This window comes from Lycium ferocissimum, chromosome 9, assembly GCF_029784015.1.
Source record: "Lycium ferocissimum isolate CSIRO_LF1 chromosome 9, AGI_CSIRO_Lferr_CH_V1, whole genome shotgun sequence".
Taxonomy (NCBI): domain Eukaryota; kingdom Viridiplantae; phylum Streptophyta; class Magnoliopsida; order Solanales; family Solanaceae; genus Lycium; species Lycium ferocissimum.
In genome coordinates this window covers 66,063,230-66,076,736 of record NC_081350.1, presented here as the reverse complement: position 1 = coordinate 66,076,736, position 13,507 = coordinate 66,063,230, and the positions used below count along the sequence as shown (strand labels likewise).

Here is a 13,507-nt window from a genome sequence, read left to right as displayed (position 1 = left end):
TTTTGTATCATGTTTGCTAGCCTAAGAATGTTCCTGTGTTTTCTCCTTGCTAAATGATGTACGTTTGCATTTCCAGTAGTAATAGCAACCGGAGTGTTTGATTTAGTTTCTATATTTGTTTTGAGTGATTGCTGAATGCATAGGAATATACATAGGATTGATAAAAGAGAAGAAATATATACATGATATGTACGCGATATACATGTCAAACGTGTATACCATGGGTATATCATGTGCATATAGGAAGCAAAGGGGGCTCGGGTGGTTTCTTTAGATCCAACTTTGGGTTGTCAGGCCAAATAACCTGGAACAATATATGTATACATGTGTTTTCCCTTATATATATATGTGTTATTTATATATGTAAGTGTGATAAGTTCAGTAAATTAATTCTAACCAAGTTCCCTTTCTCTTTGCATGCCATTCGGGCCGAGTCTAAATCAAATCTGTTGGGCGGAGGCCCAACAGATCAATTCGTTCAAAGTCATAGCTGTCCAGCAAAGTGAAAGGGAAGCTAATATTGTAGATGTATTGAAGTTCCAACCATGGGTAAAAATGGTCAACTAGGGGTTTGGTGCACTCCTAGCCTAGCCCACTCTTTCAATTATGCTATTTTATTTGAATATTGTTATTTTTAGCTGAATAACGTACTTGTATAATTTTTAAGAATTCACATTATATATTGGAATCTTTATTTTTAGAACTAGTCATCTTAGGACAACGGTACCTATGCCGTTTAGTACACTTTAAGTCCCCGAAGGATTTTCAAAAAAAAAAAAAAAAAAGGGACTAAGTACAACAGCTTTAGGAGTGATTAATATTAATTTTTTGATACAAGTTAAAAATCGAAGGGTAAAAGGATTTTTTTTTAGACTACAAGTATTATGGCCTTTCCCTTTAACAAACCGGGTCAGCTTTTCGGAAGCAAAGGAATATATTTCTACAAAAATAAAATGAGTTCTGGATCAAAATTTAATCGAAACTAAGTAATTTGGGCCAAGCCCAACAATGGAAAACAAAGATTTTGGGCTGAATACCACCTGAAAACAAACACATTTTGGGCTGAAAGCCCACCCAGATTTTCTCAGAAAAAGCAATTCACGAATTGGGCTAAGCCAACTGGAGTATACCTTTTCAGATCTATATTTTTGGGCATAAGCCCGCCTTAAAACAACAAACCAATTTTATACATATATACAGATTCGTGACAAAAAAAATCAAACCATTTATACAAACCAGACTCAGTCAAATAAGTGACATAAATTTGTAAATACCAAAGTTGTAGAATAAGAGGTTTTAGCGTATTATAAGGATTGACCCGAGACATAGTGTGGGATTAAGCATGAATGGAAACGGACACATATACTATATATATATATATATAGTATATGTATATATATATATATACACACACACACACTACAGAACCAAAATACTTTTTAAAATACACTATCCTTGTACATAAAAGGAGACTATTCTTATCCGGATGTTATAAATCCAAACCTAAAATACCCTATATATAAAGGGAATATATTCAACTCTTTTCCAAAACTAAATGATATGCAATAATGACAGTCTTTATAAATGCAGAAAGTAAGCACAAAATAAACAGTTCATGCTAATAATCACACAATGGAATTCGAAGGTCAACCGTATAGTACAGATCCTTAATACTAGGGTGCCTAACACCTTCCCTAGGGGGGATCGATCACCAGAACCCTTACCTAGAACTTTGGATTACACAAGATTTATCACGGTATTTGAATAAACACTTCACCAACGGTTTTCCTAATTTCCTAAAAAATTAGGTGGCGACTCTTTTTCAAAACAAGTCTAAAAGAGCACTAACAAGTTCGAAGTAGTTTTCGAGCGCTAACCCCGCCCGCAAAATACGGACCGTAACAGATGGCGACTCTCTTATGGACATAAAGGTTCTAACCATAAGGATTCCAGTATAATATGATTTTATTTGTTTTAACTGTTTATGTGTTTATTTTCCCGCAATTATAACTGTCATTGCATGCATATCATAACTCCGCTACTCCTGGCATATATTTTACATTTTGTTCCTAAGGCGACTTCGTGGAGCATGCGGTCATTCCTTCACTATAAAACAAAATACTTTCTTTGGAACCGTTATGAGGCAGGATTGGTTCGCGATCGTCCAAGAGCCTAGCAACTGTTCAACCCCAGTTGTATGCTCGGGTTCCCGGTTATTTGTAAAAGTCCACTCTAGTGATAACTAGGATAGAGCTAAGCCAAATCCCTACTGAACTAGAGAATTCGTACTTAGATGAGCCTTGGGTATCTCAGAACTACCTAGGGCTCATTAAGAAGACTACCTTGTGATCGAACGGTCTTTGACCCGAAGACACCGCATTTCATCTGTGTGTTATTTGAAAACATATTTGTGCCTATGTGGTGAACCATTGGCCCTACGGGAAGGGGGGGGGATCTTAACGGTGTTTTGTTTTGTAGATGGAAAGAAGAATTCGATTTGACATAGTCCTCGAGGCCCCGGATTTGCTTAGAGCTTGGTGGGAATGGTTAGGAGATGCTCATCGTTGTACCATTAGTTATACTTTGGGTCACCTACCCTCTATCATGGCCATGAAAGGTCACCCGGAGTTAATAGAACTGTTAGACGGGTACTGGGATGACAAGGAAATATTATTCCTTTTTACTAAGATCGAGATGACCCCGACTCTAGAAGAGATTAGGGATGCTACAGACACAATGGAACCTGTCTAAGGAGCCGACATAAGCCGGACCATAATTTACTATTCCCTCAGAAGCCGTCTATTGGTCAAATTCTGAAGTACTTTGATTTGACCGAGGCACCCTGGGCACATGGGCCTACTACAGCATTCAGAGACATGTACTAGAGATTTGGAGGCGTCACTGCGTATACGTTATATCAGAGAGAGTTCAAGAGTCGGGAAGAGTGGGAAGCCGTCAGGCCCTTAGCATTCACCATAGCTTTATTGGGTACTATGGTGTTTCCAAAATATGGGTCATTGGCTATAGACACCCGAGTGATCTACTTAGCCCAAGTTATCTTCTATGGCGTGACCAAGGATCAAGAAACTAGGTATTTCAACCTAGCCCCTATCATCTTGGCAGACATTTCCAGGCCTTAGCCAAATGCCAGAATCATTTTCGATACTTCCAGGGATGTAATATGTTGCTGCAGTGGTGGATTATCAAACACCTCAACATGGCCAAAGAGGTTCAGGGTTGGAGTCGACAGAACAGGATAGACCGCCTCGTAGATTACTGTCCAGCTCTCGGATTTGTGTCCAAAACTGGTTGGGCTAATTTCTTCGCTGACTTGACTGAAGATCGGATTCAGTGGATGTTCCCCGACTTCACATCTGAAACCATAGTAGTTCGGGGCAAAAATTTCCCATTTGTGCCATTAGTCGGGGTCCGAGGAATCCGCCCCTACTATCCATCCCGGGTTTTGAGGCAGTTTGGGAGAAGGCAAGTAATACCCCAAGCAGGGAACCCCGGGCAGTTCATCATCGAACATACAGAACAGAAAATCAAGAATGCTGGGATAATTCTCAAAAAATGAAATGGTCGTGTGAGGTGGGTAATAGACACCTTAGCCCCAGACAGGTTCGAAGCAGGATGTGACCCAGGCTACTATGAATAGCTGCAAGGTCATTTGGCCCGCACACCTATCCTAGGGCCCAAATTTCATCATGATGTCCGAGAAGAAGATCACTTAAAAGAATGTTTGGAAAGTGTGGATGAGCGTTTGGCTAAGATTCTGGAAGAGTCGGATCCTGTGATAGTCAGAATGGAGCTGTATCAGACATGTCTTCACATTCAGACCGCCCTTCGAAGGGCCAAAAAGGCCAAAACAGATCAAGCCTCGACATCAACCGCTGGAGGACTTTGCTGATTTTACTGCTTTTATTATTATAGCCCCATGTCGGCTTCGTCATCTTTTGTAATCCCTTCGGGGAAGATATTATTATTAATGAATGATGATTTTCGGGGCAATGGTTCATCTTTACAAATGGCACTTGCATGTCTCAAACGATTAGGACAGCCTTGGCTGAAAAAGCCTTAGGAACACGAGTAGTATAATTGTTTACAAATTACATGACTATTTGCTACGTGCTTCACATGCCTACTTGCTATATGTGCTATCATGTATTAAAGCCTGAATACGATTGAACCAATGTTTTAAATTACATACCTAAAAGAAAAACCAATTGACTTAAGACTTACCCTAGTTTATCTCCACTCAAAAAGGTTGACTTACAAATGGCAAACCAAGGAGATCAGAACATGCTCCCCCTAGGAGAAACCACTGAGATGCTAAGACTCAAGGTTCGGCAAAGGGAAGAGCATCTTCAGGAGATAGGAAAGAAGATTGAAAAGGTTGATAGGATACTGAATCTGGTTGGTAACCTACCGGAAGGGATACCACAAGAACAGTATCGAGGAGAATGTCTATGAAGAAGTAAGGGAGTTGGTGATGAACTACATACCGAAGGAAAGGAGGCCAGAGCCACCTCGAGAAGGAGCCCCAGAATAGGGAAATGAGAATCAGGGAGCTGAATCTAACCCATGGATGATGAATTCAGGTCCACAAAAAGAGCCAGAGCTTGAAGATGAAGCCTCCGAACCACAAAAAACTGAAGAAGAGCAACTAGAGGAAGTAAAGCCCCAGGATATGGAACAAGAAGAGTCCGAACCTATGGACATAGAAGTTGAGGGAGACCTGGATCCTTTTGGAATGTTCCCTGAGTTCCAGATGAAAGGACGTGATGTGGATGATAAGTCTCACTACTACGCACCGACAAACGAAGGATCTGATTTCTACGCACCCTCACCTGAGCCAGTACCAGCTACATCCACCATGGCATCAGAAAACTTTGGAAGAATGGACCCCCAGGCACCCATCTGGTGGGCCCCAGCCTTCAAAGCTCGATCTTTCCTTTTTTAAGTGGCTCTTCGACTCGTCAGTTGCAAAGACGTGTTCGAAAAGATGCAAGCCGTTGGAATACCTTGCACCACTTGAGCTAGACTACCAACCCCCGAGTTGGTTTATGCCTATAAGAGATGCCCTTTTCACCGCCATCAAGCAGGCCATAATCTGAATGCGTGTTTAGGATTAAGAAGAAGAATCGTCAGTCTGATAGACAATAGAATCATTGGGACTTTATGGGGGCCACATAACTTACTAGTCCATGACCCTATCGTCCCAAGAGAAGGAGTCACTGCTGAAACATAGATCTGGCAGTACGACTTCACAGTCTTTGAGGAGACGTACTCCCGCATCTTCTCAACCTTGGCTGTCTTGGGGAAAATCAGACCTGTGGAACCCGTCCACTAGCCCCTACCGGTGGGGACCCGCAGAAACAAAGTTTTCTTGTTCCATACAGGAGCTATGGGACATGATATCGACGAATGCTATGCTTTTAAGCTCGAGCTCGAGCATAAGATTAGAATTGGGGAGATCTTGGTCATCCTCCCGCCACAGTGCTGAGAAAAAGAAAGACAAATATGAGAAAGCGAGTTCATAAGGACAGCGACTCACAGAGCTACATTTTGGGTAGATATTACGTGTCCTCCTCTTTTGCAAAAAAGTTACCCCCTCCCACCATAAATATGTAAGGAACCGCACTGACCTGATGTCCCTATGGAGGGATACGGGGGAAGCCCTTATCGGGCCTGGTCTGGGGATGTCTTTAGTTAGGGTTAGCCTAAAGGACATCTAGGGAAAGGTATATATCCTTCTTTTGTAAAACAAACTACGATAGGGTCTGATTTTCCCTGGTGGGATATGTAGGCAGTCTATGTAAGACTCGGCCCTTAAATAGTATAAAATATAATCCGCGCCCCCTCCCCCCCACCCGTTATTTTAACTTTTGTAAAAGAAAGAAGGCTTGCCAAAGTAAGTCAACCTCAAAGCCCATTGGACCAAGATCCACTCAAACAAAAAAGCCCAAGATATCCGAATCTTTAGAACAAAAGATCAATCGGTATTCTGGCTTTAATACATGACTTTATGTGCTACGTGCGCCTTTAAATACAAATATGTGATATTTTGCTTTTATATTCAATATCAGATGGCTAACTTTGTCTACCGTTGAGTTTTTCTTATCTTATAGAACGAGGCCGATTAGCTTAGTATCGCAAGCTGGCATACTTCATGAAATCACAAGCCACGTTAGCATCCCTCTCGAATGATGACAAAGGAAAAGAGAAAATGACCGGTACAGTGGATGACAGAAGAAATGAGCTCGTTCTTCGTGAAGGAGATACTCAGGATCCCCAGGAGACGTCACTTCAGGAGGACGTGATTGCAACATTGCTAAGTGTTGTCACGGCCCTCCAAGACAAGATTGCTAAGAATGAGGCAGCCAATGCTAACACGGGTGCTGCTGCTAAAGGAAGGAGTCCTCCCCCTCACTTCCCCTCACTAAGCTCTCTGATGCCTGATCACTTCCCCATCTACCCATCAGGAACCATCCTACCTCCATTAAATCCAACTGACTCGAATCACGTTGGTACTTCTTACCGCACTCCACCACCAACAAAATACACCCAAATTTCGGGAACCACTCATTCGGTTCCCTCATATCAAGCTCCCCAGCCGGTGTTCATCAATCAAAAAAATCAACCACATGTTTCAGCTCTGCTAACTGGGCATACCGCATCAATCCCACTCAACCATCCCACTCACCAATTTATGTCTTTCTACACTCCCAATGTCCCAAACGAATCTTCTCCAGGACACAAAGAACTGGACCACTATGAGGAAATGGAGAAGGCCTGGAGGACTAAAGATGACAAACGTGAGAGGGATATGGAAAAGAAAATGGAGGAACTATTGGAAAGGTCTAACAGGACCACCAAAAATTCCACAGGGTTAAGATACGATGATCTGTGCATGCATCCACACTTGGACTTATCGGAAGGATTCAAGATCCCAAAGTTTGAAATGTTCAATGGGACAGGGAATCCCAAAGCACATCTTCAGTCCTACTGCGACCAGTTGGTCGGTATTAAAAAGAACGAACCTCTGATCATGCGACTATTCAGCAAAAGTTTAACTGGTGAGGCCCTGAATGGTTCGCAACCCAAGACATGCACCACTAGCTCACTTGGGAGGACATGGCAGAAAGCTTCATGGAGAGATTTCGATTCAACATCGAAACAGTGCCTAACCGATACTATCTTGAAAAGGTCAAACAAAAGTCAACTGAGAACTACAGAGAGTTCGCCAGCCGGTGGAGGGCCAAAGCAGCCCGTGTGCAGCCACCAATGTGTGAGGGAGAACTGGTCTCCATATTCATTAGATTATAGGAACCAAACTTCTATGACAGAATGTTGTCCATGGTTGGGAGGCCTTTCGCTGAATTATCAAAATAGGAGAGGCCATAGAAGATGGTCTCAAGTCTGGTAAAATCATCAGCGTCTTCAACAAGGCATCTGGACAAGCTGCTGCGGTAGTCTTCCGTAAAAAGAAAGAGGACGTGGCGAGCATATCCCACATACCAAGCCCAACCCTAAAAGGCGAGAAGAACCACAATCTTCTCACCAAGCTCCACTCCCTATCAATTACCCGACTTCGCCTTACAGCCCTACACCCATATTCTATGCACAACCAAGCTTTACCACTACTGTACCGGCTTATGTGGCTCCACCAAGTGTCCGAGTACCCGCTCCTGTTTACCAAGCACCACCATAACAAACTTATCAACCACCATAACAAAATTACCAGGCGGCAGCCCATGCTTACCGCCCACCACAAAACAACCCACCACAAGTCCATCCACCACCGAACTACCAAAATCAACCACCACCACAAGCATACAATGCTCCACGTCCTGCTTTCGAGAGAAAGACAGAAAGAGAATTGACAATACTAGCTCGACTCTTTGAAAGGCTACACGCTGAAAGCTTAATCCGTAAAAGTCCCTCCAAAATCGGCTCAGCCCGGGAATAGGTTTTTCAGAGTTGATCAGACTTGCGCCTATCATTCAGGGGGCAATGGGCACATCACAGAAGATTGCATAAATCTCAAACATAAGATCCAAGATCTGATTGACAAGGGAGAGATCATCCTAGAAACCGCAACTCCCAATGTAAACACAAACCCGTTGCCCAACCATGGAAACAACGGAGTCCACATGATTGAAAAGGACGAAGACTGGGAAGCTTGCATGGCATTGGTCCCCAGAACAGTTAAGTCCGTTGAACAAATTGTGGATTCCCTCACACTCCAGGATCATCCCAATTTCAAGGTCCTGATCCCGGCACCAGAAATTGCAAAGGCTATACCATGGTTCAGAACCTTAGTCCCAAAGACCACCGGTGGCCTGTGTGGCACGACGATATGCGCCCGCTCCCAAAGAATCAGTCAACGTGCAAGCAGCCATGGCCCAAGGTATGATCACTCGGGAAGGTGTTACACTCCTGACGAGCTGGCTCAAAATGCCACAAGAAAGGAAAACACCCAAAAAAGGGCGATAACGGAATGAGAAGCCGAAGATTTTTACGCGTATGCGACGAAAGGATTATTCAATCATTGAATATATGAAGAAAACACCAAAGACAAATATCGGTAGTTACTACCGGCCGCCTCACCATCACACAGAAAGCTCTCATGAAAGTGTTGGATGACGCGCACGTGCGTAGGGTACGAGCAAATGAGGATCTCAGCCGTTAGTAGCTCACATCATCGGAGAACACAAAATTTGCTTCTCTAAAAAAGAACTGCCGGTAAGGAACCTCCCACAACAAAGCTCTCTATATCACTCTAGAATGTCGTGACAAAGCGATAGAAAGAGTGCTCGTGATAATGGGCAAGACTCAATATTTGTCCTCCACCACGCTAACACAACTCGACTATCATATTGGCAAAATCCGCCAAAGTAGGACACATGTCAGGGCATTTGATGGGTCCCATAGTGATTCTTTGGGAGAAATAGACATGCACATCCAAATAGGACCCGCCTCCTTCACAATAAAGTTCCAAGTTATGGCAATCACCGCCAATTAAAATATGCTTCTGGGAAGACCATGGATACACTTTGTTGGTACTATACCATCAACATTGCACCAGGAAATGAAGTTTGAGTGGCAAGGCCAAGAGATTGTAATCACAACCGAAAAAGATACACAGAAGTAACCTTACAACATCATACCAGTGATCGAAGAAAACCCCAATAGATCATATTTCCATGTGGTGGAATATATCGAGGCAACCCATGCTGAAGGGAAAATTGACCAACCAATGCCCGCAATCTACAAAATGATTGCCTCCACAATGTTGAGAAACGGTTTTGAGACAAGGAAAGGCTTGGGAAAAGATTTGGAAGGCATAACAAAACCTATGCCGATCCCGAAGGAAAATTACCACTTCGGTCTGGGATATACTCCTAGCGAGGACGAGCTCACAAAAGCCATCATAGGAGAACCAAGAATGGGGAATTTGCCTCAACCAATTCCGGGGTTATACCAGTCATTTCCTAAAAAGATGCCGATACAAAGAGATGAGGGAGCCGACGAGGGACTGGAGCGGCTGTTTCGAGAGAAGGAATGTTGCGCAATCATCAAAGAATGCCAAGAGATGCCTACCATACGTAGCCTAAAATCGAGAGAGCGTTTGGACAATTGGACATCTACTTCCCTCTTGGCTCCTCAGTAGAGAGATGGGCTTCTTTTAAATCTTTTTGCTAAAATGGCGACATCGGACGAGGCCCGAATGATCGCCCTTTTTCAAAATTATCTCGTAATGTTAAAAAATGGGAATGGTCCGACGTTGTTCCGGATCAGGACCACAGTTTGTAATCAATTACTTTCGAATTAATGAAAGCCTCGATTTACACAAAAACATTATTTTTTTACTAATAATAATAAAACTTTCCCTATAACCATGCATAAAGGACAATAATAAAACCTAACTTTACTTTGCCTCGCTTTTTCAGTAATAACAATAATAAAACAACCGAAAATGTCATGACATGTCGTGAAAAAAATGAGGAGAATGATCAACAAGAGTACGAGGAATACGACAAGGAGACGATGATGCCAGAAGGCCTGGTAGAGGAATTAGAAGAATTGGAAGACAAGAAAAAACCAAACATGGACGAAACCGAGGTAATCAACCTCGGTGATGAAGAGAATGTCAAAGAAACACGAATCAGCGCGCATTTGGAAGTGCCAGCGAAAAAAGAGCTCATAGCTCTATTGAAGGAATATGTGGATGTGTTTGCGTGGTCATACGCTGACATGCCAGGATTGAGCGCTAACATAGTGACCCACATATTGCCTATTAAAGAAGGTTTTGCTCCGGTCAAGCAAAAGACTCGGACATTTAAACCGGACATGAATATCAATTAAGGACGAGTTGGAAAAACGGATCGAATCCGGGATAGTGGAGGTGACGTCCTACCCCACTTGGTTGGCCAATATAGTGCCAGTACCCAAGAAAGACGGAAAAACTCGAAACTGTGTGGACTATCGGTATCTCAACCGGGCCAGTCCAAAAGATAACTTTCCCCTTTCGAACATCCACATTCTCATTGACAACTGCGCTGAGCACGAGCTACAGTTGTTTGTGGATTGTTTCGTCGGGTACCATCAGATACTCATGAGCGAAGAAGACGCTGAAAAGACGATTTTCATCACCCTTTGGGGAGTCTACCATTAAACGGTAATGTCGTTCGGTCTCAAGAACGCCGGCGCCACATATATGAGAGCAATGACTACCCTGTTTCATGATATGATACATCGAGAAATCGAAGTATATGTGGACGATGTCATCATAAAGTCAAGAGAAAGTTCAGAGCATACTACGCATCTGCATAAGTTCTTCGACAGACTTCGCAAGTTCAGCCTGAAGTTAAACCCGACGAAGTGCGCATTTGGAGTACCCACAGGTAAACTATAGGTTTCATAGTTAGCCAAAGAGGCATTGAGTTAGACCCTACAAAAGTCAAGGCAATTCAGGAACTGCCACCTCCCAAAACCAAAAAAGAAGTCATGAGCTTCTTGGGAAGGTTGAACTACATTGGGCAATTCATTGCTCAATCGACTGTGATTGTAGAACCAATCCTCAAATTGCTCAAGAAAGACGCTTCCACAAAATGGACGGAGGAGTGCCAAGAAGCATTTGACAAGATCAAGAAATACCTTTCCAATTCTCCCGTCTTAGTGCCACCCAGGCCAGAGAGCCCACTGTTACTGTACCTGTCAGTATCAGAGAATGCTTTTGGATGTATGCTCGCCCAATATGACAAAGAAGGCAAAAAGGAACATGCCATCTACTATCTGAGCAAGAAGTTCATATTCTTCGATTCAAGGTACACACTCGTAGAGAAAACATGTTGCGCCCTGACATGGATCGCCCAAAAGCTAAGGCATTATTTGTCGGTGTTTACTACTCACCTTATCTCCAGAATGGACCCACTGAGGTATATCTTTTGGCAACCGATGCCCGTAGGAAAGTTAGCCAAATGGCAGATGCTACTAAGCGAATTCGACATCGTGTATGTAGCATAAAAGGCAGTAAAGGGATAGGAGCTGGCCGAGCTGCTGGCAGAAAGGCCCGTCGATGATGAACTTGAACCATTACAGACTTTCTTCCTAGATGAAAAAGTAATGGCTATGGAAGAAGAGGTGGCTGAGCCCTACTCGGGATGGAGATTGTTTTTCGATGGAGTAGTCAACTACAATAGTCCCGGCATTAGAGCAGTGTTGATATTAGAAAAAGGATAACACTACCCGATGGTCGCAAAACTCAATTTCAGGTGTACCAACTTGTCACGACCCGACCGGTGGGCCATGACGGGCACCCGGTGCTAACCCACCCGGGCACCTCTTATCGTACATTCACATTCACATCTAGGTGAGCCACATAGCTTATTCATAATTTCTATACATCTATAATATTAATCTCGTTGAGCAGCAACACATTTATATCATCATCGACAACAATGCCCATATCCATATACACAAGCCGACGAGGCTATCAAAATGATATACAAAATATGAGCCGACAAGGCTGCAAGACATCTAACCATACATAACTGTCTGCGAGCCTCTAAGAAGAGTATGTCACATCATATAGACGGGACAAGACCCCGCCATGCCCATATGTATGTACACAAAAGAATAATACCAAAAGCTATAGCTCCAGACGAAATGGAGCTCTTCTATGCAGTCCCTGAACAAGAAATCTATAGATCAAGCCTGTCTCCCTGTCCGCCTGCGGGCATTACGCAGCATCCACAAACAAAAGGACGTCAGTACGAATAATGTACTGAGTATGTAAAGCATAATCAACATCATAATAGGAGCATAATAAATAGCGTAAGAAGTAGCATAAGGAATAGCATAAGATAGAATAATCAGGAGGCAATAGAGCCCTTTGTACCTCTAGTGGCCATCATCATGTTTAGTTACTTGTCTTTCGTAGGGGCCTTCCATTTCCAATGCTTACTCATGCATATATACATACATATACATATTCTTATTCGTATTTATACCGTACGCGACCACAAAGGTTCAGTGATTCACATACCCGTCCATGACAAGGCTCGGTGATTATACATACCTGGCCCTACCAAGGATCAGTGTTATCTGTACCCAACTGCAGAGGTGCGCGCGCGATAGGTATCATACCCCACCATATATGCTCGGTGTTACATAATAGTCATACATACTTAGACACGTATACATAAAAGTCCATAAGTATCATCAACATCATTGCCACCATCGTTTTCATTACATCTATCCTTAGAGGATCAACTATCATATAAAGGAGATACTAGAATGGTGAAAGTATCGAGAATCATGAGCTTTGGTAATCTTTGAGATAGTCATTTGGAAGACATTATGGAACTCATGAAAGGATATATAACAAAGGAACCATGCCTTAATGAAAGAAGGGTTAGCCTTACATACCTCTTTGTCTTCTTAGCTACTTAACGTTCACCGTCGAATCTTGAACAATCTACATTAGAAGGATTCATACCATGGTTAAGCCTTAATGATATTCTTAAATTCAAACTAGAATAATTCATGATCTAACGAAAATTGGGCGGCATTTCCCCTATTCGTCAACTTCCACCATATTACAAAACAACTCCCAAAAATCCATAATAACACCCACAATATCTTCATCAAGTAATCACATTCCATTAAGACTTCAAAATTTATTCTCATGCTCAACTAATACTAACAACTTCACACCCATTTTTAGCACATTTTCATACAATGTTTCCTCATCACCATTACTACCTTCCATAACAATATTATATCCATATTATAATAAGAATCATGACTCGAGTTAGCTTATTACTCAAAACATCATAAAAGTTACACTTAGCCCTCATTTTCTACTTTCTTCCTCTACCCAAGTTCTTCAACAATCAAGCATTCGTGATAACATGAAATAAGCATGAAAACTAACCTTTTATCTCATGGGAATGAGCTTTGGAGCAGCTATCAACTTAGGTGAAAACCCTAGCTTCAA

General features: G+C 42.5%; 1 long non-coding RNA gene across 1 annotated transcript in view; it reads left to right on the top strand.

Annotated features, from left to right (window-relative positions):
- The first annotated feature begins 418 nt into the window (after window positions 1–418).
- The window catches only part of LOC132029445 (uncharacterized), a 28,775-nt gene continuing 15,686 nt past the window's right edge, over window positions 419–13,507 (top strand). The window contains exon 1 of the long non-coding RNA XR_009407813.1: window positions 419–569. This is a non-coding gene — a long non-coding RNA (uncharacterized LOC132029445). The remainder of the gene's footprint in view (window positions 570–13,507) is intronic.